Source organism: Pygocentrus nattereri, chromosome 28 (genome assembly GCF_015220715.1).
Source record: "Pygocentrus nattereri isolate fPygNat1 chromosome 28, fPygNat1.pri, whole genome shotgun sequence".
In the NCBI taxonomy this organism is placed as follows: Eukaryota; Metazoa; Chordata; class Actinopteri; order Characiformes; family Serrasalmidae; genus Pygocentrus; species Pygocentrus nattereri.
In genome coordinates, this window is record NC_051238.1 from 24,813,325 (window position 1) to 24,819,130 (window position 5,806).

Consider the following 5,806-nt stretch of genomic DNA (forward strand, 5'->3'; position numbering starts at 1 on the left):
CATGAATATAGGCACTCTGAACAGACAGCTAATGCCAGAGTTGATCGATCTGTAGCTGCGAGCCTTGTTTCTTTCTTCAAGCAACACATAAATAAGTTTAGTTGACAGATCGCTCACCCTATCATCTTTCTTAGGCAGCTGATCACTGATGAGAGCCTTGGTTCTCCTAAGGAACCAGTGTGACAGTCTTTTAGCTAGAGTCTGAACAGCCTTACGGCCCTCTGCTAAGGCCCTCTTCGTCACGCTGTGTTTCTGCCCCTGTTCAATGGGGTCGGAGAACTTGTTTTTAAAACGTCCCAGCGAACCAAGACATCCAGGGACGGCCCTAAAACCACAAAATAAGATGATGAGATATGACGCATTTTAAAACTGCATTTCCAAGCTGGAAAAATAAATAAATAAATAAATAAAATCACTGCAAAAGGCAGAATCTACCCGTGACTCACCAGTCCATGACGCACCAGAGCTCCTCCAGGTTGTTCTGGAGGATTGTACCGGTCAGTCCCACACGTACTTTACATTTCAGCTCTTTCATTGCCTGAGTGATCTGGGACTTGTAGTTCTTCAGCTTGTGAGCTTCATCCACAATGACGGCGGCCCAGTCAATGCTGTGGAGAAAAAAGTAAAATCAATGGTGGTCCACAAAACAGCCTACTACATAGTGCTTGTGTATAAAAGCAGAAATTTTTTGCAGTATGTGAGCAATATGAATTTCTCCAATATGTCAAAGAAGTAGCGTAAGAATGCAGCCAGCACTATCTTTGCGATGTACTGCATCCTATAATGCAATGCATTTCAGGACCACATAGCTGCTTGGTGATCATGTGACACAATACATGATAGTAAGTGTCACTATACTGCATGCTACTACACAGAGCAATCCACAGAAGACAGCGCTGGTGTAGTACAGAGTATATTCTACACAGTATTCTATTTCAAACACAGCCAAAATGTAAACTATGATTTAAACTGTAGCTTTATTATTTAGATAAATCCTATAATACATCCTATAACACAATAACTATAATAAATTATCATATGTTAGTTACCCAAAATAACATGCAGGTTATGTAGGTATGAGGGTGAAGAATTTAAGTATGAGCTCATATATGGGTCCTTACGCTTAAAATGCAACCATCACTATATCTGTTGCAACGTCTACTTACCTCCTACAGCAGCGTCTACTCTGTACAGGGGAATGTTTGGTTTACCAGTGATGACGTGTCTGGACGGCAGAAGGGACTTTTAAACACTACAACTGCTTTGAGGTGGATGTTCGGTGGTGAACTGTTTGAGTTTTCTCTTTTCTTCATTAGATGGCGTATGAAGAAGGAGAGCTATAATTACTGCTAGGAAGCCAAATGTCATAGTCCAGCCACTGTAGTGTCATGAAATCAACATTAGAATGGAAAGAAGGGGTAACTCAAATGACATATATAGCTTATATACCATATATACCTGTCCAATGAGAAAGACAACAAGCTAAAAGCTACTTGGCTATTGATGTGCTTTACCTCAGTTTGGCATTGTTTCTCTACCTCAAAGGGTAAAAGGTGTCTCTGGTACCCACCTTGTGCAGAATAAACATAGAATCGTTCTTTTTCTGCTATTATGTTTGGTGACAAAAAATAAGCTTGGTTGCATTTCTCAGCCTATAGAATGACCATTTTCTGTGACCGAGGACAAGGTAACATAGATGCCCTAGGAAAAAAATCTTTAGCCACACACCTGTTGAATTGGTCTAGACAGAGCCTGAGGGTCTCGTATGTGGTCAAAGCAATCTCACATCTTCCTCTGCTCACACGGGCCAGTTCCTCCTCCTTCTTGACACCATGTACGATGACAGTTTTGAAATGGCCCCAAGTGTCCAACTCATCTTTCCAGTTGTACAGCACTGACAGTGGCGCAACGATGAGGAAAACCTATTTTTAAAATCATTCACCATGAAAACCAGTTACAAATGTATTCACATAAAAAAGCATAAGCATAAGGTAACAGAACATTAAGCTACCTTCTTAATTTTGGACTGCTTTGAGGACCCCTGTGACTGCAGAAACTCTGGCCTGTTATTCTGCACATCCTCCCAAGTCCCTGTTTTCTGCAGAACGGCAGCCAAAAAGCTGATGGCCTGTCAAACACAAGGAGATTAAATGGTGAAATCATACAATCAAACAGGGCTCTCTGGTTCACTTCTTGATTAGATCTGTAGATTTAAATGAGCAGGTTTAGAAGTGTACCTGAATGGTCTTTCCAAGGCCCATGTCATCACCCAGGATGCAACCTCTGGACTTCATATAACGGTCATAAATGAACTTAATCCCCTCCCGCTGGTAATTTCTTAAATATCTGTTAATTGTGTATGGCACTTGGTGACCATGTTCAGACAACACAAACGGTTTAGATGGACCAGAAGACCTCTGGTTAGCATGAAAGAGGGGCTTCTCATCTTCAAATGGGGCATGCATCATTCTGGGTGGTGGGATTCATCCAGTATCATCGTCCTCCATCTCCATACGAGGGTACAAGCACTGGCCTGGTAATAATTCTTGTAGACATTTCTTTGCAAACCTTAAACGATATGAAAGCATTCCGGTGATCCCAGATGAACCACAAGACTTTGTTAAAGATAAAAACAGTGCTACAGATGCAAACCAGCTAGTGTATTTCTTTCTGAGTGAACATTTAGTAACGTTCAGTGTTGGACAGTAACTGAGTAAATGTAATTTGTTACTGTACTTAAGGATTTTTTCGTGTATCTGTACTTAAGTATTTCAATTACTGGGCGACTTTTTCCTTTCACTCCACTACATTTCAGAGTCTAATATCGACTTTTTCCTCCTACATTTTGAGAAATCTGTCGTTCCTTTTGGTTTCTGTGTGTATAAAAACTTAACATGTCAAAACGAAAGAAGCGCAAAGCCAGAGCACCAATCAGGGCCCAGCGGTCACTTTGTTTAGAGCTGGTTTTGACCTGTCGGTCATACCGACCCAGTGCAGCACGCGGTTCAACGTCAGCGCAGCAGCGTAAAACTTTGGGAGAGTCTGTTCAACATAAATGATGAACTAACCTAACTTTGTGTAAATAGAGCACAATATAGAAATATGTCCACATATGCAGTCGAGACTGACGCGGCTTTTTTCTGAATTTCTACAAACACCATTTCATTTTATAGTAAATGAGTTTGGGCTGGTTTATGTTTATGAACAGACGCCTACAGATCAACATAGTAAAGGAGCTCATCTGTGATCCTGAGTTTAAAGCCAGTTTTTATTCAACTTAAACTTGGAACTAAGTTGTAAATAAATCTGAAACTGAAACTTTGCTTGTGTGTAAAAAGTGATTTCAGAGCCACTCGGTTCTCCCTGATGGAAACTGTTTACCTTCAGTGTTTTGTGCTTCTGATCATTTTAATAGACGTCAGCGTCACTAATTAATGACGTTCTATTAAAAGACTGGTTTACCAAGAGAGACGCTGGAGGACTTTCACCTGAAATGAGTTCATGAAGCCAGTCTGGTTATAAAAATGATAACAGGACCAGATCAGAGCCAGAATTACTCTTTTAGTACTTTTACTTTATACTTAAGTACATTTGAAGGTAAATACTTTAGTACTTTTACTCAAGTGGAGGTCTAAAGGGAGGAACTTCTACTTTTACTGGAGGAATATTTACCTTGGGGGTCTCGACTTTAACTCAGGTACCTGGTTTGTGTACTTCGTCCAGCTCTGCTAACGAGCTCAGCCAGAGGACATAAACTCGATTCAAGTTACTTTACTGTGACTTAGGCATTCAAACATGATGCTGCGCTTATCTCCGCTTTAACGTTAGTTAACAAGTGACAAACCAAGCAACTCTAGGCACTTTATTTTAGTTTTACAGCCCTCGTCTCTGCTACAGCGTTAACTAGCTAACGTTAGCCAAGTGGACAGCAAGGCAAAGGCATTTGGGAAGCTCGCCGGCTAGTTAGCATGCTAACGTTAGCTCGTTAGGACGTACCGGCTTCGGCGGTTCTTTGGAGAAACCACAGCTTCTCATACTTATATGTTCCCGCTTGTTTACAGCCGTCAGATGAAGTCTTCTGGTCCGAGGCACAAACAGAACCCCATCAGGTTTAACTAGACAGCAGCCAGACAGCAGAGCGCTTTCCCTCCACTGCGTTTGCGCCTCTGTTTACGCATCTGTGCAACGACACTCGGCACTTTCAACACGATTCATTTAGAAAAAACTGTGTTTGTTAATCGGGCAATCTTTTTTTTTTTTCCACAAGACTTTATTCAAAAAATTCTGAAACTGATTTGCGATGACTGTAATGTTATAAATATATATAACATAACCGTACAGTCGATGGCAGTATTATTTGAACTGTATGCGTTTTTCACATGCGCTATGTGTTAATTTACCCATAAGTACATACTGGACGAGTTTGACGCTAACGAGAAGATCGTGAATGAACGAGTAAGTTAAAATGACAAAATCAAAAAGTCGTGAAAAGCTTACAGCACCCGATATTCCCAGGCGGTCTCCCATCCAAGTACTAACCAGGCCCGACCCTGCTTAGCTTCCGAGATCAGACGAGATCGGGCGTGCTCAGGGTGGTGTGGCCGTAAGCAAGAAACAGGCTGAAAAGAGCCCGATTTAAAAATAGCAATCAGATCAGCTGATCTGGTGAGAGTGATGCAGAGATTTACACTTCGGCTGCTTGTTAACGCGAATAGCTGATCAGCCAATCACACGGCCGCAGCTCACTGCATTTAGGCCTGTAGAGGTGGTCAAGACGACTTGCTGAAGTGCAGACCGAGCATCAGAACGGGGAAGAAAGGGGATTTAAGGGGCTTTGAGCGTGGCGTGGTTGTTGGTGCCAGACGGGCTGGTCTGAGTATTTCAGAAACTGCTGATCTACTGGGATTTTCACACACAACCATCTCTAGGGTTTACAGAGAACGGTCCGAGAAAGAGGAAATATCCAGTGAGCGGTCAGTTGTGTGGACGAACATGCCTTGTTGATGTGAGAGGTCAGAGGAGAATGGACAGACTGGTTCCAGATGATAGAAAGACAACAGGAACTCAAATCACCAACCAGAATCTCTGAGGAACGTTTCCAACACCTTGTTGAAAGTCTGCCATGAAGAATTAAGGCAGTTCTGAAGGCAAAAGGGGGTCCAAGCTTTTACTAGCAAGGGGTACCTAATAAAGTGGCTGGTGAGCGTATATATTCCATAGTCATCTATATAGTAGATTATTGTAGTTAGAATGGCAGAAAAACGTGTTTTTATTCTTCAGAATATGGTCACCCTTCACACATGACCGCAGTTCTGTGGTGCTTGAAATTAGGTAATTGATTTAAAAAGCAATATTGCTAAATCGATGAAGGTGTAATTGTTAAAATAACTTATTTTAAAAAATGTTTCATTTAAAAAATCTAAATTTGATGTTTCTATAGAATGACCCGCTTACATTTATGGCAGACACTCTTATCCAGAGCGGCTTACAATTTGATCAGTTTTACGCAGGTAGGCAGAGGCAACATTAGGAGTCTTGCCCAAGGACTCGTATTTGATATAGTTGAGGATCCTTGCCTGAGCAAAGACTGAACTCCAGTCTACAGTACACTTTCGCTTCTTATTCACCAGCTTCTCATTTGAATTCAGTTCCACCTTAAATGGTGCTGCAGTTACACTGAGATCTCTTGAATGTACAATGTTGTACAAACTTTGGGGAATACGAAGCCCACATCAGCTTACCTCAATAAATGCATTGGTTTACCTCAGTAAATACATCCATAATTAACAAATACCTTAAACTTTCT

At 41.4% G+C, this 5,806-nt stretch overlaps 1 non-coding gene across 1 annotated transcript; it reads right to left on the bottom strand.

Moving 5' to 3' along the window:
• Nucleotides 1-4,490: 4,490 nt before the first annotated feature.
• Nucleotides 4,491-4,609, bottom strand: LOC119262750. The gene has a single exon (XR_005129877.1). It is a non-coding gene; the product is annotated as a 5S ribosomal RNA (ribosomal RNA).
• Nucleotides 4,610-5,806: the final 1,197 nt, after the last annotated feature.